Raw genomic sequence first — 24,275 nt, 5'->3', positions numbered from 1 at the left:
TAGAAATAAAGACCTGGAGTGGTGGCTCACGCCTATATTCTCAACACTTTGGGAGGCCGAGGCTGGTAGATCAACTGAGGTAGGGAGTTCGAGATCTGCCTGGCGAGCATGGTAAAACCCATCTTTACTAAAAATACAAAAATTGGGCTGGAGTTGTGGCAGGCACCTATAATCCCAGCTACTTGGGAAGCTGAGGCAGGAGAATCATTTGAATCTCTGGAGGTGGAGGTTGCAGTGAACCAAGATCATGCCATTGCACTCCAGCCTGGAAAACAAAATAAGACTCTGTCTCAAAGAAAAAAAAAAGAAAGAAAGAAGTAAAAAAAATTAGCCAGGCGCAGTGGCTCATGCCTGTAATCCCAACACTTTGGGAGACCAAGGCAAACAGATCACCTGAGGTCAGGAGTTTGAGATCAGCCTGACCATCATGAAGAAACCCTGTCTCTACTAAAAATACAAAAAATTAGCTGGACTTGGTGGCACAAGCCTGTAATCCCAGCTACTCGGGAGGCTATGGCAGGAGAATCGCTTGTACCTGGGAAGTGGAGGCTGCAGTGAGCCAAGATAGTGCCTGGGCAACAAGAACGAAACTCTGTCCCAAAAAACAAAACGAAACAAAAAATTAGCCAGGTGTGGTGGTGTTAGATATAAGTTCTAAATTTCTTTTCAAAGAATCAGTATGTCAGTATGTTCAATTCTTTGCCTTCTACCTTTAAACTTAACTTCCTCGTAAAGCAACCTTTTTCGATTACCTGTGTTACCCTGACTCGTTCCGATTACCTACTCCACCCTGACTAATTCCGATTACCTGCTCTGTCATAACCATTTTTCCTGCCACAGCACTCACCCCGTCACTCTCTTTAAATCAGCCAATCGGAATTAGTTTAGCCTTTTCGGTCTAACCGTAGCCAATAGGGGAACACACAGCAGGGGCCACATGCCTCAGAGATAAGAACCCCTTCCCCTCCCTTGTCCAAGTGTGCGCTCACCTTTTCTCCATCTGTAAGGTTGCACCCTTCTATAGAAGTACCTTGCCTTGCTGAGAATTAAAAAGAAAATTTTATATTCGAGTGCTATTTCTTTTGGGGCACCGAAACTTTATATATAATAGTGTTGTGTGCCTATCTATAGTCTCAGCTACTCAGTAGGCTGAGGTGGGAGGATTTCTTGAGCCCAGGCAGTGGAGGCTGCAGTAAGCCATGATCGCACCATTGCACTCCAGCCTGGGCTACCAACCACAGAGCAAGACCCCGTAAAAAAAAAAAAAAAAACGGAAAAGAAAGACAAGAAAGACAAAAGAAAAGACAAATAATTTCAGCAAAATAGGTCAATTTGAAAATAAAATGTATCTTTTTTCTCAAAAGGATTTTTTACCTACAGTGATTAAGGAAGTGAGGGTGGGGTGGAGGTGGGAGGGGGTGGTGGGATTCAGTTTATCTATTTGGTCAAAACTTGTCTCCATTTAAAGGCCTCCTTCCTGTGAATGAAGAAGTTTTCATCTTATCCCTGAAACTGCATATCACAAATGCACCAAGTGAAAAAAAGAGGTTTGTGGAACATTCCCTTTATTTACACTTTTATACTGACCTTTTGGACCCTTTTGATTCTATCCCCTCAGAACCCTATGCTAGGGAGATTTCTCCATGAAATTCAGTTTGGTCTTTATAAAGACCTAGTCTTGGCCAGGCGTGGTGGCTCACGTCTGTAATCCCAGCACTTTGGGAGGCCGAGGTGGGCAGATCAGCTAAGGTTGGGAGTTCAAGATCAACCTAACCAACATGGAGAAACCCCGTCCCTACTAAAAATACAAAATTAGCCAGGCGTGGTGGCACATGCCTGTAATCCCAGCTACTTGGGAGGCTGATTCAGGAGAATCACTTGAACCCGGGAGGTGGAGGTTGCAGCCTGGGCAACAAGAGCGAAACTCCATTTCAAAAAAAATTTTAAAAGATCTGGTATTTATATACATAAAGCCTCCACGCCTAGCAGATTTCTGGGAAGTTGTTTAAAACATTGGATAGATCTTTATACAAAAACTGGTTCAGGCTGGGCTCGGTGGCTTGCGCCTGTAATCCTAGCACTCTCGGAGGCCAAGGCGGGCGGATCACCTGAGGTCAGGAATTCGAGACCAACCTGGCCAACATGGTGAAACCCTGTCTCTATTAAAAATACAAAAATTAGTCAAATGTTGTGGCACGCACCTGTAATCCCAGCTACCCAGGAGGCTGAGGCAGGAGCATTTCTTGAGCCCAGGAGGCAGAGGTTGCAGTGAGCTGAGATTGTGCCACTGCACTCCAGCCTGAGTGACAGAGTGAGACTCCGTCTCAAAAACAAAACAAAACAAAAAAACAGATTCAGAGATTCAAGATGTATTATCTAAGGAAAAAAGTTTTAGGACAGTATGAAACAATTTTAGTTTAAAGATGTTTATTTTGGCCGGGCACAGTGGCTCACGCCTGTAATCCCAGCACTTTGGGAGGCCGAGGCGCGTGGATCACGAGGTCAGGAGATCGAGACCATCCTGGCTAACACGGTGAAACCCCGTCTCTACTAAAAATACAAAAAATTAGCCAGGCGTGGTGGTGCGTGCTTGTAGTCCCAGCTACTCCGAGGCTGAGGCAGGAGAATGGCGTGAACCCAGGAGGCGGAGCTTGCAGTGAGCTGAGATGGTGCCACTGCACTCCAGCCTGGGCAACAAAGCGAGACTCCGTCTCAAAAAAAAAAAAAAAAAAAAAAAAAAGATGTTTATTTTGAACTGGGCAACGTGGCTCATGCTGTAACCCTAGCACTTTGGGAAGCCAAGGTGGGAGGATTGCTTGAGTCTAGGAGTTCAAGACCAGTCTGGGCAACATGGTGAAACCCCTGTCTCTACAAAAAACACAAAAATTATCTGGGCATGGTGGCATGCGCCTGTGGTCCCAGGCACTCGGTCGGCTGAGGTGAGAGGATCCCTTGAGCCCAGGAGATCAAGGTTGCAGTGGGCTGTGGTTGTGTCACTGTACTCCAGCCTGAGCTAATACAGAGTGAGACCCTGTCTCAAAATAAATAAATAAATAAATTTATTTTGGGCTGGACATGGTGACTCATGCCTGTTATGTAGCACTTTGGGAGGCTGAGGTAGGGGGTTCAATTGAGCCCAGGAGCCGAGATAACACCACTGCACTCCAGCCTGGTGATAGAGCAAGACTCTGTCTCAGAAAAAAAAAAAGAGACTATCATAAAATGATGGCCAATGATTGGATTAAAATTTATTTCTGGATGTGAAGGATCCATTTTTTTGCTTGCTTTTATTGTTTTTCATTGACATATAATAATTGTATTTATGGGGTATAGTGTGATGTGGCAATACATGTATACAATGTGTAATGATCAAATCCAGGAAATTAACATATCCATACCTATCCAAACAAACATTTATCATTTTTTCGTGTTGGGACACTTAATATCTGCTCTTCTCGCTATTTGTTTTTTTTTGTTTTGTTTTGTTTTGAATTGGAGTTTCGCTCTTGTTGCCCAGTCTGGAGTACAATAGTGCGCAATCTCGGCTCACCACAAGCTCCGCCTCCCAGGTTCAAGCGATTCTCCTGCCTCAGCCTCCCAATTAGCTGGGATTACAGGCATGCTCCACCACGCCCGGCTAATTTTGTATTTTTGGTAGAGACAGGGTTTTTCCATGCTGGTCAAGCTGGTCTTGAACTCCTGACCTCAGGTGATCCGCCTGCCTCGGCCTCCCAGAGTGCTGGGATTACAGGTGTGAGCCACTGTGGCCGGTCTCACTATTTGAAAATATGCAATAAATTGTTGTTAATTACAATCCCCCTATAGTGCTATGGAATACTGTAACTTATTCCTCATATCTAGCTGTGCTTTTGCCTCCATTAACCAACCTTTGTCTATTCCTCCCTTCCTATCCGCCTTCCCCAGGTGTAGTAACTACTATTCTACTCCCTACTTTTTTTTTGTTTTTGTTATTGTTGTTGTTTGAGACAGAGTCTCCCTCTATCACTCAGGCTGCAGTGTAGTGGCACGATGTAAGCTCATTGCAACCTCCACTTCCCAGGCTCAAGTGATTCTCAAGTCTCAGCCTCTCAAGTGGCTGGGACTACAGGCACATACCACTATGCCTGGCTAATTTTTTGTATTTTTAGGAGAGACGGGGTTTCACCATGTTTGCCAAGCTGGTCTGGAACTCCTGGCTTCAACTCCCCCTTGACCTCCCAAAGTGCTGGGATCACAGGCATGAGTCATCACACCTGGCCTCTACTCCCTACTTCTATGAGATCAACTTTTTTTCCCCCTCGAGACGGAGTCTCGTTCTGTCGCCCAGGCTGGAGTGCAGTGGCATGATCTCGGTTCACTGCAACCTCCGCCTCCCGGGTTTAAGCGATTCTCCTGCCTCAGCCTCCTGAGTAGCTGGGACTACAGGTGCACGCCACCACCACACCCAGCTATTTTTTGTATTTTTGGTAGAGACGGGGTTTCACCATTTTGGCCAGTCTGGTCTCGAACTCCTGACCTCATGATCCACCTGCCTCAGCCTCCCCAAATGCTGGGATTACAGGCGTAAGCCACCGTGCCCAGCCCGAGATCAACTTTTTTAGCTTCCATATATGAGTGAGAACATAGGGTATTTACTTTTCTGTGACTGGCTTATTTCATTTAAGTCCATTTTATTTCGACTTTCAGTTCAAGATGACCTTAAACTTGCTAGCAGACAAATTTTCAGTGATTATTCTCTAACGGATGGTGCCTGGCTACAGGCCAAATAAGTCAGGGAGAATATCAAATAGGAATCTCTAAACATTCTTAAAGGGTCACCCCACCCCTCCCCTCTGCGTTTGAGGCTTATGGATGGATTTCCTCCACAAAGTCACCGTTGCCTCTCCCGTAGGCCTATTCTGACCCAGCCTGAATTAAGCACCCCTTTCATGGGTCTCCTCAGATGTCATGCATTCTTTCCCCAGCTAGCACTTCTAGAAATGCGTTTTCATCTTCCCACTGACTTATCAGTCTGTACTCTTCACTAAATTGTGAGATTCTTTTTATCCCTAAGGCCTAGCAGGGAATTAGTCATGTGTCCACAAATATTTATTTGAATGTCTATTCTGTGCCAGGCACTGTGCTAGGTGCTGGAGTTGCAATGGTGACCAAAACAGTAAATACTGACATTATGGGATTTACAGTTTGTTGGGGGAATCGGTCATTAAAAAGATACATAAGTAACTAATTAATTAAGATGGTGTTTAGGGCCACTTAATCCAAGTACTGGGGGCTAACAGAGCATATGTAGCTTTAACAGGACTTGGTTGAGTTCAGATGAACGCTTCCTGGAGGATATGACATTTAAGCTGATTTCTGAAAAATGAGAGCAAGTTGCCCAAGCAAAGTGTGTCTGTGGTGAAATGGGGATAGGTGGGGTGCTGAGACCGAGAAGAACCCTTCAAGTAGTTGGAACAGCACACAGAAGGAGGCTGAAGCTGGAAGTGGTCAGTGTGGCTGAGCTGCTGAGAAGAGAGGTCAAGATTAGGCAGTTCCTCACAGACCTTGTTAAGCAGTTCAAACATTAAAAGAAATGTGGGCCGGCCAGGTGCAGTGGCTCACGCCTGTAATCCCAGCACTGTGGGGAGTCAAGGTGGGCAGATCACGAGGTCAGGAGTTCAAGACCAGCCTGGCCAACATAGTGAAACCCCCATCTCTACTAAAAATACAAAAATTAGGTGGGTGTGGTGGCACACACCTGTAGTCCCAGCTACTTGGGAAGCTGAGGCTGGAAAATCACTTGAACCTGGGAGGCAGATGTTGCAGTGAGCCAAGACTGTGATATTGCACTCTAGCTGGGCAACAGAGCAAGACTCCACCTCAAAAAAAAAAGAAAAAAAGAAAAGAAATGTGGACCGGGTGTGGTGGCTCATGCCTGCAATCCCAGCACTTTGGGAGGCCGAGGTGGGCAGATCGCCTGAGGTCAGGAGTTCAAGACCAGTCTGGCTAACATGGTGAAAACAAATTTCTACTAAAAATACAAAAAATTAGCCAGGCATGGTGGTGGTGTGCGCCTGTAATCCTAGCTACTCAGGAGGCTGAGGCAGGAGAATTGCTTGAACCCAGGAGGTGGAGGTTGCAGTGAGCCAACGTCATGCCATTGCACCACTCCAGCTTGGGCAACAAGAGTGAAACTCTGCCTCAAAAAAAAAAAAAAAAAGAAATGTGAAGGCACTGAGGAGATTTTAGCAGAGACTGATGATGTGATCAGATGATGAGATTTGGATTTCTGAAAGTTGACCTTTCTTAGGCTGCTAAAAGAAGAATGGAATGTAGAGAAGCAGGAATCGGCAAAGGGAGATTAGTTAAGGCAAGAGAGAATGGTGGCTTCATGAGTGTATGTGGAGTGAATGAGAACCAAAGTATAGGATGCAAGGCCTGGAAAGTCCCCAGAAATCCCATCTCAGTTAACTAGGAAACTGAGTCCCAGAGTGGAACCATAACTGACTCAGTGCGTTCCAGCTCATTCATAGCACAGTTAGGACGACAAACCAGTCGTGCACTTTGTGTCTTTTCCTCTTTTTTCATGGACCTTCCCATGTGACTCAGCTAGCTTTTGAATTAAAAGCAGTGCTTTACCAAGCAATGGATATATGAAGTTCACTACGCTATTCTCTCTATGTTGATACGTTTGAAAATGTCAATAGTAATCAGGTTTATAAGAAGCAACATTTTAAAACTGTTGTGGCATAGGTGCTAACTCAAGGCCTTTCAGTCTGGGAAAGGGAAGAGGTCCAGGGCTTCTTGGCACTCACATCCTTACATGGCACTCACTAATCCGCAGCCTGACTCAGCTTGGCTGTGTTTGTACCTATTGCCACAGTCATACACAATGCTAGACTGCTGGACTCCATGACACTTGCCTTGGGCAAGACACAGAACCTCTCTTTGGATCTTCTGTAAAATAGGAGTCCATGCCTATAACACAAAGGATGTTGTGAGATTGAAGTATTTACAAGTTCCTGTCTGCCCCTCATTCCCTATCAAATAAATGTTATTTTACAAAAAACTTTCCTTGAAATTGGGTAATGTCACCATAGCTGTCTGCATAAACCACCAAGAGTGACCACATAGTTGTGGGGTTTTTTGTTTTTTCCTTTTTTTTTTTTTTTGAGACGAAGTTTCATACTTTTTGCCCAGACTGGAGTGCAATGGCACGATCTCGGCTCACCAGAACCTCCGCCTTCCGGGTTCAAGGGATTCTCCTGCCTCAGCCTCCTGAGTAGCTAGGATTACAGACATGTGCCACCATGCCCAGCTAATTTTGTATTTTTAGTAGAGATGGGGTTTCTCCGTGTTGATCAGGCTGGTCTCGAACTCCACACTTCAGGTGATCTGCCCACTTCGGCCTCGAAAAGTGCTGGGATTACAGGTGTGAGCCACCTTGCTGGCCTTTTTTCTTTTCTTTTCTTTTCTTTTTTTTTTTTTTTTGAGACAGAATCTCTTGTCACTCAGACTGGAGTGCAGCGGCATGATCTTGGCTCACTGCAACCTCCACCTTCTGGATTCAAGTGATTCTCGTGCCTCAGCCTCCCAAGTAGCTGGGATTACAGGCGCCTGCCGCCACACCCAGCTAATTTTTGTATTTTCAGTAGAGACGGGGGTTCACCATGTTGGCCAGGCTGGCGTAGTTGTCTATACATGATTTACATTACATGTTAACCTTAAAGACAGTCTGTGTTTTTATTTTTATTTTTTATTTAATTCGGGGATTGTTATTCGTCTTAAACCCTCACAATATAGGAAGCAAAGGTAACATTTACGTTGCTAAAACAATGATGTGGAAGGTGGAGATTTGCTTTTGATCTGAAGTCTCTGGGTCTTGGAGGCTGGTGGTGGACAGTCAAAAAAAATTAATCAGCTTTAGGCCCAGCATGGTGGCTCAGGCCTGTAATCCCAGCACATTGGGAGGCCAAGGCATGTGGATCACGAGGTCAGGAGATCAAGACCATCCCGGCTAACATGGTGAAATCCCATCTCTACTGAAAATATAAAAAATTTAGCCAGGCATGGTGGTGGGCACCTGTATTCCCAGCTACTAGGGAGGCTGAGGCAGAAGAATGGCATGAACCTAAGAGGCGGAGCTTGTAGTGAGCCAAGGTCCTGCCACTGCACTCCTGCCTAGGCAACAGAGACAGACTTCATCTCAAAATAAGTAAATAAATAAAAATTAATCGGCTTATTTTCAAGTGGCTGGTTGGCCTTCTTTAGAGAATGTGCTCAAGTAGCTCTTCAAATAGCACCTTCAATTTTATCCTCTTCCCAATGTTTCTACTCCACATAGACACTCTGGTATACAGAAGACATTTGACTAGTCACCTCTTCATTTCCTCTCCTTTAACACATGTCCTTTTTATTCCAGTCTTAAACTGGTGAGGGCAGATTCGAGGGGCAAATCTGGCATGTTACAACTACATAATAGTTGTTGAGCCCAGGCGCAGTGGCTCATGCGTGTAATCCCAGCACTTTGGGAGGCCGAGGCGGGTGGATCACGAGGTCAGGAGATCGAGAACTTCCTGGCTAACACTGTGAAAAGCCATCTCTACTAAAAATTCAAAAATAAATTATCAGGGTGTGGTGGTGGGTGCCTGTAGTCCCAGCTACTGGGGAGGCTGAGGCAGAATGGTGTGAACCCAGGAGGCGGAGCTTGCAGTGAGCAGAGATCGCACCACTGCACTCTAGCCTAGGCCATAGAGCAAGACTCTGTCTCAAAAAAAGAAAAAAAGGTGTTGAGCAAATGAAGCAATGAATAAGCAAATGTGAGCTCTATAATTTCTTTTTTCTTTTTTTTTTTTTTTGAGACGGAGTCTGGCTTTTGTCTCCCAGGCTGCAGTGCAATGGTGTGATCTCGGCTCACTGCAACCTCCACCTCCCAGGCTCAAGCAATTCTCCTGCTGCAGCCTCTAAGTAGCTGGGATTACAGGCATCTACCACCACACCCTGCTATTTTTTTGTATTTTTAGTAGAGACAGGGTTTTATGATGTTGACCTTGCCTGGCCTTTTATTTTGAGAGGAAGTCTCATTATGTTGCCTAGGCTGATCTGGAACTCTTGGGCTCAAGTGATCCTCCAGCCTCAGCCTCTCAAAGTGCTGAGATTACACACATGTGTGACCACACCCAGCCTGCTACAATCATTTCTAAGTGAATCAAACATGTCTACCAGATTACAAGAATTTATGAAAATGTTAGAACCTGAAAGTTATTTATTTTGGTGGCTCCAAAATTTGAAAGGTAAACTGTAAGACAGAAATTAGTAAAGATTTAATAAAATGTCTATGAAATACATTATGTCAGCTTACTTAGTCATAGATTTAGTATTTATAAAAATATCCTTATATTTCAGAAAAAAAGTTACATTTTCCCACTTCCAAGATATCCTAAAAGGGAAGAACAATTATTCAGAAATCATTGCTGGTAAATTAAATAAGTTACTAATAGCCAAGTATTTTTAATAGAAAAGAATGTTACATTATTTCAAATAAATAAATATATTTGTATGCTATGTGTGTGTATGTATACATATTTTATGTGGGTGAGTGCATTTGAAAATGATTGGTAGGATCTTCAAAATTAAGACAGCTGAGGGCCTAGGAGGCCTAAACAGGTCTCTCACAGAATGCTTTAGCAGTGACATAGGTTGGTTACACATACTACAGGAAAAAAAAGAAAAAAATAGATCGAGACTTCAGTGAGCCATGTCCACACCACTGCACTCCAGCCTGTCCAGCATGGTGACAGAGTGAGACCCTATCTCAAAAAAAAAAAGATGTTATGATCTTAGCCGGCCAGCCTCAACTTCTCACATATGTAATCACAGCACATTGGAAGGCCAAAGTGGGAGGATTACTTGAGGCCAGGAGTTCCAGACCAGCCTGGGAAATAAACAGAGACTCTCCTCTCTACAAAAAATTTAAAAATTAGCTCAACTGGGCATTAGCTGGGTGTGGTGGCATGTGCCTGTAATCCCAGCCACTCAGGAGGCTGAGGCAGGAGAATCACTTAAACCCAAGAGGTGGAGGTTGCAGTGAGCCAAGATCATGCCACTGCACTCCATCCTGGGTGGCAGAGCAAGACTCTGTCCCAAACAAAAACAAAAAAATTAGCTGAGCATGATGGGGTGGCTCATTCCTATATTCCTAGCTACTAGGGAGGCAGAAGGATTGATTGAGTCTAGGTGTTCCAGGCTGCAGCGAGCCACGATTGTGCCACTGCACTGAGCTTGGGTGACGGAGCAAGAGACTGTCTCAAAAAAAAATTTTTTTAGCCAAATAAAAAATAAATAAAATAATTATACTTATAAATAAAAAGTTCAGACAGTCTCCAGTCTGGGTGAAAGAGTGAGACTCTGTCTCCAAAAAAAAAAAAAAAAAAAAAGGTTCAGACAGTAAGAAAAGTATTATTTGAAAGTAGAAGTCTAGTGGGTTCCAAGATGGCCGAATAGGAACAGCTCCGGTCTGCAGCTCCCAACATGATCAATGCAGAAGACAGGTGATTTCTGCATTTCCAACTGAGGTACCTGGTTCATCTCATTGGGACTAGTTGGACAGTGGGTACAGCCCACAGAGGGTGAGCTGAAGCAGGGTGGGGCATTGCCTCACCTGGGAAGTGCAAGGGGTTGGGGGATTTCCCTTTCCTAGCCAAGGGAAGCCATGACAGACTGTACCTGGAAAAATGGGACACTCTCAACCAAATACTGCACTTTTCCCAGGGTCTTAGCAACCTGCAATCAAGGAGATTCCCCACACCCACGGAGCCTTGCTCACTGCTACCACAGCAGTCTGAGATCGAACTGCAAGGTGGCAGCCTGGCTGGAGGAGGGGTGTTTCTGCTGTTGCTGAGGCTTGAGTAGGTAAACAAAGTGGCTGAGAAGCTTGAACTGGGCAGAGCCAACCATAGCTCAGCAAGGCCTACTATCTCTATAGACTCCACCTCTGTGGGCAGGGCATAGCTGAACAAAAGTCATTAAACATCCCTGTCTCACAGCTCTGAAGAGAGCAGTCATTCTCCCAGCATGGCGTTTGAGCTCTGAGAACGGACAGACTGCCTCCTCAAGTGGGTCCCTGACCCCTGTGTAGCCTAAGTGGGAGACACCTCCCAGTAGGGGCCGACAGACACCTCATATAGGCGGGTGCTCCTCTGAGACAAAGCTTCCAGAGGAAGGATCAGGCAGCAATATTTGCTGTTCTGCAGCCTCTGCTGGTGATAACCAGGCAAACAGGGTCTGGAGTGGATGGACCTCCAGCAAACTCCAACAGACTTGCAGCTGAGGGACCTGTTAGAAAGAAAAGTAACAAACAGAAAGGAATAGCATCCACATCAACAAAAAGGACATCTACACCAAAACCCCATCTGTATGTCACCAACATCAAACACCAAAGGTAGATAAAACCACAAAGATGGGGAAAAAAACAGAGCAGAAATGCTGAAAATTCTAAAAACCAAGCACCTATTCTCCTCCAAAGGATTGCAGCTCCTCACCAGCAATGGAACAACGCTGGACAGAGAATGACTTCGACAAGTTGACAGAAGTAGGCTTCAGAAGGTCAGTAATAAACTTCTCCGAGCTAAAGGAGCATATTCTAACCCATTGCAAAGAAGCTAAAAACCTTGAAAAAAGGTTAGACAAATGGCTGACTAGAATAAACAGTGTAGAGAAGACCATAAGTGACCTGATGGATCTGAAAATCATGGCATGAGAACTTCATGACATACACACAAGCTTCAATAGCTGATTCGATCAAGTGGAAGAAAGGGTATCAGTGTTTGAAGATCAAATTAATGAAATAAAGCTAGAAGTCAAGGTTAGAGAAAAAAGAGTAAAAAGAAACAAACAAAGCCTCCAAGAAATATGGGACTATGTGAAAAGACCAAATCTATGATTGATTGGTGTACCTGAAAGTGAGGGGGAGAATGGAATAAAATTGGAAAACACTCTTCAGGATACTATCCAGGAGAACTTCCGCAACCTAGCAAGGCAAGCCAACATTCAAATTCAGGAAATACAGAGAACATCACAAAGATATTCCTCGAGAAGAGCAACCCCAAGACACATAATTGTCAGATTCACCATGGTTGAAATGAAGGAAAAACTGTTAAGGGCAGCCAGAGAGAAAGGTCGGGTTACCCACAAAGGGAAGCCCATCACACTAACAGCAGATCTCTCAGCAGAAACTCTACAAGTCAGAAGAGAGTGGGGGCCAATATTCAACCTTCTTAAAGAAAAGAATTTTCAACCCAGAATTTCATATCCAGCCAAAGTAAGCTTCATAAATGAAGGAGAAATAAAATCCTTTACAGACAAGCAAATGCTGAGAGATTCTGTCACCACCAGGCCTGCCCTACAACAGTTCCTTAAAGAAGCACTAAACATGGAAAGGAAAACCATTACCAGCCACTGCAAAAACATGCCAAATTGTAAAGACCATCGATACTAGGAAGAAACTGTATCAACTAACAGGCAAAATAACGAGGTAACATCATAATGACAGGATCAGAATCACACATAACAATATTAACCTTAAATGTAAATGGTCTAAATGCCCCAATTAAAAGACACAGACTGGCAAATTGGATAAAGAGTCAAGACCCATCAGTCTGCTGTATTCAGGAGACCCATCTCAAGTGCAGGGACACACATGGCCTCAAAATAAAAGAGTGGAAGAAGATCTACCAAGCAAATGGAAAGAAAAAAAAAAGCAGGGGTTGCAATCCTAGTCTCTGATAAAACAGACTTTAAACCAACAAAGATCAAAAGAAACAAAGAAGGCCATTACATAATGGAAAAGGAATCAGTTCAACAAGAAGAGCTAACTATCCTAAATGCCACCATACCCGGCTAATTTTGTAGTTTTAATAGAACCTATGTTAGTCAGGCTGGTCTCAAACTCCTGACCTCAGGTGATCCATCCACCTTGGCCTCCCAAAGTGGTGGGTTTACAGGCATGAGCCACCGCGCCTGGCCTAAATAAATATTTTTTAGAGCAAATGAAAAGCTGCCAATGTGGCCTCAGATCTGGTCTCTGCACTCTTCTGAATCTCAGTGGGGCTGGTCTTTGCTGCCTTTATTTCCCAGGCTTCATGTAAGTTGGCATCAGGCTGGGTTTGGTCAGTGGGAAGCACTGGCAAGAGATTGTCCTGGGCAGTGTCTTATAGCAAGAGCAGTTACTTACTCGTTTGCTCCAGCTCTTCCATGACTTCCCCTCCTGGTAAACAGGCCTGGGGTGGTTCCAGCTTCTGTTGGTGTCCCCATCTCCTTGACTGTCCTGCTTGTATACTCAACACTTCAATCACCTCTTGCATTAGTCCATTCTCATGATGCTAATAAAGACATACCGAAGACTGGGTAATTTATGAAGTGAAGAGGTTTAATGGACTCACAGCTCCACATAGCTGGGGAGGCCTCACAATCATGGCAGAAGGCCAATGAGGAGCAAAGGAACATCGTACATGGTGGCAGGCAAGAGAGTGTGTTTAGGGGAACTTCCCTTTATAAAACCATCAGATCTTTTGAGAATTATTCACTATCACCAGAACAGCATGGAAAAACCTGTCCCCAAGATTCAATTACCTCCCACTGGGTCCTTCTCACAACATTTGGGGATTATGGGAGCTACAGCTCAAAATGAGATTTGGGTGGGGACACAACCAAACCATACCACCTCCATAAAAAATTAATTGCCTCAAATTCCCTGTTTTAAGTACTTTGAAAGAATTCTGTTTCCTAGTAGAACCCTGACTGACAAGCTGATCATGTCACCATTCTAGCATTATTTTCTTAGCATACTTTCTTCTACATGCTCACATGTTTTGACATTATCACAGCCACATAAGTTAGTATTTTGTCTTCTGTTTTGATCATTTAACATTATAAAGACATAAACATATTTTTGAGTATTTTAAATAATTTTCCTATTTAATGGCTGATAATATTTTTTTTTTGTTGATGTACCATGGGTTTTTTTGTTTTTTTGGTTTCTGGGTTTTTTTTTTTTTTTTTGAGACAGGGTTTTGCTGACACCTATAATCCCAGCACTTTTAGAGGCTAAGATTGGGAGGATTGCTTGAACCCAGGGGTTTAAGATCAGCTTGGGCAATATAGCTTGTCTCTACAAATATATATATACATATTTTAATTAGCCAGGAAGGGTCTTATGTGTTTATTATTTATTTATTTATTTTCTTGAGACAGCATCTCACTCTGTCACCTAGGCTGGAGTGCAGTGGCACGATCTCAGCTCACTGCACCCTCCGCCTCCTGGGTTCAAGCGATTCTCCTGCCTCAGCCTCTGGAGTAGCTGGGATTACAGGCGCACACCACCACACCCGGACAGTTTTTATATTTTTAGTAGAGATGGGGTTTCACCATGTTGGCCTCCTGACTTCAGGTGATCCACCCACCTACGCCTCCCAAAGTGCTGGGATTATAGGCATGAGCTACTGTGCCAGGCAGTGTCACGTGTTTAGAGGCAGGAGGATCATATGAGCCTGGGAGGCGGAGGTTGCAGTGAGTTGAGATCCCACCACTGTACTCCAGCCTGGGTGACAGAGTGATACCTTGTCTCAAAAATAACAACAATAATAATAATGATTGCATCTGCAAAGGCTGGCATGTGTGGCTGGAGTTTAATGAGTGTGAGAAAAGGAAGTGATATGGCAGGAGATATAAGGGAATAGAAGGAAGACATGCGTAATTTAGAATACTAGTTGATAAATGAATTAATTGTGGCTAGAAATGAAAATACTGGGAAGGGCATGTTATTAACCACTAAGTTACTTGATGAGTAGGGACTCTTTTTTTTTTTTTTGAGATAGAGTCTCACTCTGTTGCCCAGGCTAGAGGGCAGTGGCACAATCTCAGCTCACTGCAACCTTCGCCTAACAGGTTCAATCAATTCTCCTGCCTTAGCCTCTCAAGTAGCTGGGATTACAGGCACCTGCCACTAGGCCCAGCTAATTTTTGTATTTATAGTAGAGATGGAGTTTCGCCATGTTGACCAGGCTAGTCTCGAACTCCTGACCTCAGGTGATCCACCCCACCCCCCGCCCTCGGCCTCCCAAAGTGCTGGGATTACAAGTATGAGCCACCAGCCTTTATTTTATTTTATTTTACTTTATTTTATTTTATTTGAGACAGAGTTTGGCTCTGTCTCAAGCTGCAGTGCAATGGCATGATCTCAGCTCACCGAAACCTCCATCTCCCAGGTTCAAGTGATTCTCCTGCTTCAGCTTCCCAAGTAGCTGGGATTACAGGGACCTGCCATGATGCCCGGCTAATTTTTTTGTTTGTTTTTTAAGACAGAGTCTCTCTCTGCCGCTCAGGCTGGAGTACAGTGGCGTGATCTTGGCTCACTGCAACCTCAGTCTCCTGGGTTCAAGCAATTCTCCTGCCTCAGCCTCCCCAGTAGCTGGGATCACAGGACTGCACCACCACACCTGGCTAATTTTTGTATTTTTAGTTGAGACGGGGTTTCACCATGTTGGCCTGGCTGGTCTCGAACTCCTGACCTCAGGTAATCCACCTGCCTCGGCCTCCCAGAGTGCTGGGATTACAGGTGTGAGCCACTGTGCCCGGCTGAGTATGGACTTAATGCCAGAAGAGATAAAGAATCTTGATATTTGGCCGGTCGCAGTGGCTCACACCTGTAATTGGGAGGCAGAGGTGGGTGGATCACTTGAGGTCAGGTGTTCGCACCCAGCCTGGTCAACATGGTGAAATTCCATCTCAACTAAAAACACAAAAATTAGCCAGGCATGGTGACTCATGCCTGTAGTCCCAGCTACTTGGGAAGCTAAGGCAGGAGAATTGTGTGAATCCGGGAGGTGGAGGTTGCAGTGAGCCAAGATCGTGCCACTGCACTCCAGCCTAGGTGACAGAGCAAGACTCTGTCTCAAAACAAAACAAAACAAAACAAAAACTTGACATTTATTCTAAGCCATGAAAAATCTGAGTGAACTATCCCTGTCCTAAACCTAGATTATGCATCTCTGTCTACCAGATTCAGTGTCTCAATCATTGTTAGACAATTTTAGCTGAGTAGTGTAAAATTTTTGTTTTTCTTTGTTTTTTTTTTTCTTTTTTGAGAGAGAGTTTCTCTCTTGTTTCCCAGGCTGGAGTACAGTGGTGTGATCTGGGCGCACTGCAACCTCTGCCTCGTAGGTTCAAGTGATTCTCCTGCCTCAGCCTCCCAAGTAGCTGGAATTACAGGCACTCGCCACAATGCCCAGCTAATTTTTGTATTTTTTAGTAGAGATGGGGTTTCACCATGTTGGCAAGGCTGGTCTTGAACTCCTGACCTCAGGTGATCCACCCGCCTCTGCCTCCCAAAGTGGTGGGATTACAGGTGTGAGCCACTGCGCCTGGCCTAATAGTGCCCAATGTTTCACCTTCATTTTTGTCCTTATAGATTACATGCAGACTAGCTTCTTAGGGAAATACATTATCTCTTCTTAGTATAATCCAGGAATTTAGACTTAATCTTCATCAAAATTCATGCACTTCATTAGTTCACGGTTTGTCTGTGACATCCATGCTTATGATTGGATTGTAGTGCTGTTGGTTGAAAGACTTGATCCCTGCGTGTTTTTTTTTTTTTTTTTTTTTTTTTTTTGAGACAGAGTCTCACTCTGTTGCCCAGACTGGAGTGCAGTGGTGTAATCTGGGCTCACTGCAACCTCCATCTCCCAGGGTCAAGCGATTTTCCTACCTCGGCCTCCTCAGTAGCTGGGACTATAGGCACCCTCCACCATGCCTGGCTAATTTTCGTATTTTTAGTAGAGACGGGGTTTCACCATGCTGGACAGGCTGGTCTTGAACTCCAACTTTGTGATCTGCCCGCCTCAGCCTCCCAAAGTGCTGGGATTACAGGTGTGAGTCACCGCAACCAGCCATTTTTTGTTGTAGTTGTTGTTGTTTGTTTTTTGTTTTTTTTGAGACGGAGTCTCTCGCTCTGTCACCAGGCTGTCGTGCAGTGGTGCGATCTCGGTGAGATTACAGGTGTGAGCCACTGTGCCTGGTCGGATCCCTGCTTTTTAAATACCTCTTTGGAGCAGGCCACACCAATATGTAAAAGGGTTTCTGTACCCCACTGATCCTGTACACTTCATCTTCAGTCTTCTTTTGCTCCAACTCCAGCTGGTGTGCCATCTTGGTTTAGCTGTTTTTCCTGCATTACTTCTTCTGCCTTTTCATCTTTCGTGAGGACCAGTTTCCCTGCCTTTCATGGAGTGATGCATTAGGAATGACCTTAAGGTAACTGATCTCTGTACTTTGGACTCTCCCCATGTAAACTGTGCCATGGACTGCATCGTTTCTGGCAAAACAAATCCCACCTCCTCCTTGAAGCTTACTTAAATCTACTAGCTGGAAGCAAATTCTTCAAACTCTAAAAGCTCTTACTGACTGTGCTTTTACTAAAGCAGGATATATTTTATTTCCTCAACTAGATAATGAGCTGGTGAAAGTCAAAACCCATTTTATACTTCTTTACCCACCTCCTAGCCCCACATGAGAACTGCACCCAGTCCTTGTTGCATTTTATACTTAGTTTTTTAAACTTTTAGCCATTCTAGTAGGTTTAGTGATAATTTTTAGACAAACAAGGAAAATGTACAGGTTCATTAATCTAGGAAACATTTATGCATAAAACCAGTGCCTGGCTTTAGCTTTGTCTGGGTTGCTACACTTTGCCAGGAGTTTGATTTTAATTACTGTGTCAGAAATACCAGCATGTTGAGAACACACAACACGGTTTCTTATCTCTAGACCCTCTCAGACAGATGAGAAAGACATGGGAAAGAATACAGGTACAAGAGTATACTTATGGCACTTTAGGAGCTCACGTGGGAAGGTTTTAACCTCTCCTTGGGAAGAAGGAAAGGTTGCCAGAAGTTGTCTTCTGAGTCAAGTCCATATTCCTCTAAATTGATGATTAGCTTTGTAAATTAACATGTCAGTGTTGGCTCTTGAGTGTTTTAAATGCTATGGGAGACAATAAGGGCTTCTGCTTCCCAAGCCAGAAGGTAATAAATCTTTTACTTTCTTTTTGAGACATGGTCTTGCTGTGTTACCCAGCTGGAGCGCAGTGGTGTAATCCTGGCTCACTGCAGCCTAAGTCTCCTGGACTCAAGCAATCCTCCCACCTCAGCCTCCCAAGTAGCTGGGGCTACAGGCACACCCCACCACACCAGCTTTTTTTTTTTTTTTTTTTTTTGAGATGGAGTCTCTATCGCCAGGCTGGAGTGCAGTGGTGCGATCTCGGCTCACTGCAACCTCTGTCTCCCAGGTTCAAGTGATTCTCCTGCCTCAGCGTTTAGAGTAGCTGGGACTACATGGTGCCTGCCACCACACCTGGCTAATTTTTTGTATTTTTAGTAGAAACGGGGTTTCACCGTGTTAACCAGGATGGTCTCGATCTCCTGACCTCGTGATCCACCCACCTTGGCCTCCCAAAGTGCTGGGATTACAGGCATGAGCCACCGTGCCTGGCCACAACAGCTATTTTTAAAAAACGATTTTTACTAGAGGTGAGGTCTCACTATGTTGCCCAGGCTGGTCTCGAACTCTTGGGCTCAAGTGATCTTCCCACTTCGGCCTCCCAAAGTGCTGGGATTATAGGTGTGAGCCACTGGGCCCGACCCAGAAGGTAATTAATCATAATATAAAAAGTAGGCTTCGGCTGGGCGCGGTGGCTCAAGCTTGTAATCCCAGCACTTTGGGAGGCCGAGACAGGTGGATCACGAGGTCAGGAGATCGAGACCATCCTGGCTAACAAGGTGAAACCCCGTCTCTACTAAAAAATACAAAAAAAAAAACTAGCCGGGTGAGGTGGCAGGCGCCTGTAGTCTCAGCTACTCGGGAGCCTGAGGCAGGAGAATGGCGTAAACCCGGGAGGCGGAGCTTGCAGTGAGCTGAGATCTGGCCACTGCACTCCAGCCTGGGCGACAGAGCGAGACTCCGTCTCAAAAAAAAAAAAAAAAAAAAAAGGTAGGCTTCAGAGTTATGGAATTGGGGATCCGAAAAGTCCCCGTATCTCAAATATATACATCTCTAAAGCCATTGTACATAGTCACCCATCAGGTCCCAAAGATTAAAAGATGTTTTTGGGAATGGGGCCAGGGAAGAGCAGAAAGAAGACTGGACAAAGTGTCTGAGAGACATGGAAAGAGCACTGGACTGACTGGAAATTGAGTCACGGGTCCTACTTCCATCTGTGCCCTAACTAGTTGTGCAAACTCGGACAAGCCAAAAGTTTGAAGGCCTGTCTCCTTTTATACATAAAACAAGAGCCTGCACCTCTAAGATCTCTCGCATTTGTGACGTTTTGTGGTCTACATACCATATGGAGGGAGAATTCTGGAAAAAAGGACAATGGTGAAGGCCAGAGAAGAGAGGGGCAGAGAAATGCAGATGATGGGCCATGCAACTTGTATTTAAACCCATCAAATGGAGTGACACCTAAGGTTGAAGCAGATTGATTTTTTTTTTTTTTTTTTTGAGATGGAGTTTCATTCTTGTTGCCCAGGCTGGAGTGTACTGGTGCGATCTCGGCTCACGCAACCTCCGCCTGCCACGTTCAAGCCATTCTCCTGCCTTAGTCTCCTGAGTAACTGGGATTACAGGTATGTGCCACCATGCCCCGGCTCTTTTTGTATTTTTAGTAGAGACAGGGTTTCTCTATGTTGCTCAGGCTGGTCTAGAACTCCCGACTTCAGGTGATCTGCCCGCTTCGGCCTCCCAAAGTGCTGGGATTACAGGCATGAGCCACCACACCTGGCCAAAACAGATTGTTAATGATCACCAAGGAAAATCCAACCAGAGGCTGATGTGTGAAACCAGGAATGTGCTAGGAATACAATATGAAGAAGAGCAGGCAGGGAGATTTTCACCAGGAGGGCAGAACGCCGAGACCAGAGATCCAGGAGCATTTATTTATTTAACAGTAGTTATTATGAGATTCAAGGAGGCAGGCTCACGCTTAGCATGAGGGAGGACTGTGATGGGTACTGAATGGTGGGTACCAACATGGGTAAGGATGGTCCCCACTTTGAGAGATTGTGATACCAAGCTAGGATTTTGTAACCATTCATCTAACTAATATTTGTTGAGGAACTGCCAAGTTATAGGTGCTGGGAATAAAGAAATGTCTCTACCTTTCTGGAGCTTAAGTTCCAGTGAAGGAAGAGAAACAATAAGTAGGATAAATAAATAAAAATACCTAGCAAGTTAGTAATAAATGCTAGAGACAGAAACAGCAGGGAAGGGCATCAGGATTGGATGAAAATGGGAGAGGGTTATAATTTTAAATAGTATGGCCGCTGAGAAAATGACATTTGCGTCAAGGAGGGGAAGAGATGAGCAGCAGTGATGGAGAGGTCCTGGATAGTCTTTTTTTTTTTTTTTTTTGTTGAGACGGAGTCTCACTCTGTTGCCCTGGCTGGAGTACAGTGGTGCGATGTTGGCTCACTGCAAGCTTCGCCTCCCAGGTTCATGCCATTCTCCTGCCTCAACCTCCTGAGTAGCTGGGACTACAGGCGCCTGCCACCACGCCTGGCTAACGATTTTTGTATTTTTAGTAGAGACGGGGTTTCACCATGTTAGCCAGGATGGTCTTGATCTCCTGACCTTGTGATCCGCCTGCCTCGGCCTCCCAAAGTGCTGGGATTACAGGTGTAAACCACTGCCTGGGTAGTCCCTTCCCCTCCCCCCCCCCCCCCCCCCCCCCCCCCCCCCTCCCCTTCCTTTTTTTTTTTTTTTTTTTTGACAGAGTCTTGCCCTGTCGCCCAGGCTGGAGTGCAATCGCACGATCTTGGCTCACTGCACGCTCTCCGCCTGCCAGGTTCAAGTGATTCTCCTGCCTCAGCCTCCTAAGTAGCTGGGATTACAGGCATGCACCACCACTCCCCACTAATTTTTTGTATCTTTAGTAGAGACGGAGCTTCACCATGTTGGTCTGGCTGGTCTCGAACCCCTGACCTCATGATCTGCCTGCCTTGGCCTACCCAAAGCCCTGGGATTACAGGCATGAGCCACCGCGCCCAGCCCCTGGATAGTCTTTCAAAAGAGGGACAGCAAGCAAAGCAATGGATCTGAGTTAGAAGACTAGCCAGGGTTCAAGGAGGCCAGAATGGCTGAAGGGAAGAGAACAATGGAGAGAGTAGTTCCAAATGTGATCTAGGCTTCAAAAGAAGGCAGGAAGGAGCCCAGCTCAAGTCTCAAGTTCTCTTGTTCACCTCTTTCCCTTCTCAGCATGTAGGGAACACCTCCCTGGCTCAAGCTGTTGATGCCTATAATGAATATGACACCATTCCAGTTATCAGAACCAGAACAAGAGGTCAGAGTCCAACTGGCAGCAAGAGTAGATGATGCTGGCTGGACTCAGTGGCTTACACAGGTAATCCCAGGACTTTGGGAGGCCGAGGCGGGTGGATCACTTGAGGTCAGGAGTTCGAGACTAGCCTGACTAACATGGTGAAATCCCATCTCTACTAAAATACAAAAATTAGCTGGGCGTCCTGGCAGGTGCCTGTAATCTCAGCTGCTTGGGAGGCTGAGGCAGGAGAATTGCTTGAACCCAGGAGGCAGAGGTTCCAGTGAGCCAAGATCTCGTCACTGCATTCTAGCCTGGGCAACAGAGTGAGACTCCCTATCAAAAAAAAAAAAAAGAAAAAAAGAGTAGATGATGCTGCATCAAACAATCAAACAGGACTAGACCAGGCCTTTAATCTGTCTGTCTTCAGATACCATCAATCTTGAAGCCAGTGTAGCTCAGGGCCTGTTGGTGGGTCTCTATAGAAGGCAAAGGAGAGATATAGAGAAGAAATTAGGCAGACCAGGTATACTGAACTTTAAAAAATACATAATTGGCCGGCCGGGCACGGTGGCTCACACCTGTAATCCTAGCACTTTGGGAGGCCCAGTCAGGTGGATCATCTGAGGTCAGGAGTTCAAGACCAGCCTGGCCAACATGGTGAAACCCCGTCTCTACAGAAAATACAAAAATTAGCCAGGCAAGGTGGCACGTGCCTGTAATCCCAGCTACTCGGGAGGCTGAGGCAGGAGAATCGCTTGAACCCGGGAGGTGAAGGTTGCAGTGAGCCGAGATTGCACCTTTGCATTCCAGCCTGGGCGACAGAGCAAGACTCTGTCTTGAAAAAAAAAGAAAAGAAAAGAAAAGAAAAAAATATATATGTATATATATATAATTGGCCCTGTGCTGTAGCTGACGCCTGTAATTCCAGCACTTGGGGAAGCCGAGGCAGGCAGATCACCTAAGGCCAGGAGTTCGAGACTAGCCTGATCAACATGGAGAAACCCCCGTTTCTAACTAAAACTACAAAATTAGCTTGGCGTAGTGGCGCATGCCTATAATCCCAGCTATTCAGGAGGCTGAGGCAGGAGAATTGCTTGAACCTGGAAGGCGGAGGTTGTGGTGAGCCGAGATCGTACTATTGCACTCCAGCCTGGGCAACAAGAGCGAAACTCTGTCTTGCAAAAAAAAAAAAAAAAAGAAATAAATCTCTAGAGAAAATATTATTAAGAACATATGATAATTAAAATAAAAAAATCGACAAGTTAAATATGCAGGGCAAAAACCATATAAGAAAAGCAGAACTCATTCTCAAAGTTTTTATCTTGCAGAAGATCCTAAAGTTTGGATACAGCAAAGTAAAATACAGACTTTTGAAAAACTTTTGAATTAGGAATTCAAGTTCATAGTAACAGCTTCCCCCAAGGAAATTTTCTATTGATTTGTAATTTGGCCTTGAATTTGACCTGTGGCCTTCATGTCATGATAATTTGGGTCACTCTCAATATGCCATCCCTTGAACAAGGGCCTCTGCTAATTTTAAATGAATGCAGCTGCCCGTTTGCCATTCTTCTATTTGCATCACAATATGTGGGAATAAATTTGCAATTAATAAGACATTTCCAGTAAGCAGATTGAGGAAATGAAGGACATTTAGCAAGTTTAACAAGAGATATTTCATTTTTGCCTTTTTGGACACAAAAAAGGGAAATAAAATAAGGGATGGGAGGATGGGATGTGTTTGTACTGGGCTTGTTTGTTTTGAGCCCGGGGCTGAGGAATGTGCCCGGCTCCTCTCAGTTTATGTCTTTGACAACCTTGGTAGAGACCTGAACTGTACCCTGGGCTACAGCATCCAAAAAAGCCATGTGACCTCAAATTCGATTTTAGTTAAACAAATAAAATATATATAGAAAAGTTTGTACCAGTCCTAAAAATGTTGATCTTCCTTTCCTCCCTCCCTCCCTTCCTTCCTGTCTCTTTGGTTGAATGAAAATGAGTACTTTTCAGGTTTGATTCATGGAGAGGTCTTACATTTGAAATCGCCTCACTGAAACTTTTGGTGGCCGAGCACCTTAGGGTCTTCATTTCATCTTGCATCGGAGACTGCATTAATTAGTAATATATTGTCCAGATAGAGGGAAACAGAGGTCCTATGTGGGTATACCAGGAAATGAAGAGTCTGGAAGCCCTGCCCCAAGAGAAACAAATAAAGGAACTTCAAAGAGAAGGAAGTGAGGTACCCTGAGGAGAAGCTGGGATGTCTTAACAACTGCTTTGAGATTTTGAGCTTGCCCTTTTCACAGTGTGGAGTGTTCCTTGCCCTACTTTCCACCTGTTGAAGTTTTCCTCATTCTCCAAGTTCAGACAGAATGCGTCTACTGTGAAGAGTTTCTAGAAGCTCTTGGGATCCATCTCCCTACTGGCAAACCCCCATAGCACTTGCTACTTATGTTCTAATACCAGCAATAGGCTTATCTAGGTCAAGTTAAGTAGGGGCTTGAACGCCACACTAAGAGGTTTAAGCTTTAAGTTGGTAGTCATGGGGAGCCATTATGCTTCTGAGGACAGGTGTGACTTATGACAGACATTTAGGAAGGTGTTTCAAAGGCAGACTGGATAAGCTATTTCAGGTGAGAAAGGGGGTGGAATTACTCTTTCTCTCTCTGTTCCTGTTGTTTGTTTTTGTTTTTCTCAGCACATGACTATGGGCCAGGCATTCCGCTTCGTTATCTCGCTTCATAGCCGTGAGCCGGGTTACTCCGACACAACGTGGTTCCAGGCAGCCTCCCCGTCCTCAGCACCTTTTCTTCTGTCATCTGAGGGTAATTCCTCCCCTGTAGTCGTGCTTTCCGGGCTCAGCAATGACTTGCAACCTGCTACGTCTAGGGATCTGTCCCCTCAGTCCTCACGCTCACTTTCTGAGTCC

Source organism: Theropithecus gelada, chromosome 5, assembly GCF_003255815.1.
Source record: "Theropithecus gelada isolate Dixy chromosome 5, Tgel_1.0, whole genome shotgun sequence".
Taxonomy (NCBI): domain Eukaryota; kingdom Metazoa; phylum Chordata; class Mammalia; order Primates; family Cercopithecidae; genus Theropithecus; species Theropithecus gelada.
The sequence above is the reverse complement of the archived record's forward strand: the minus strand, read 5'-3'. Positions refer to the sequence as shown.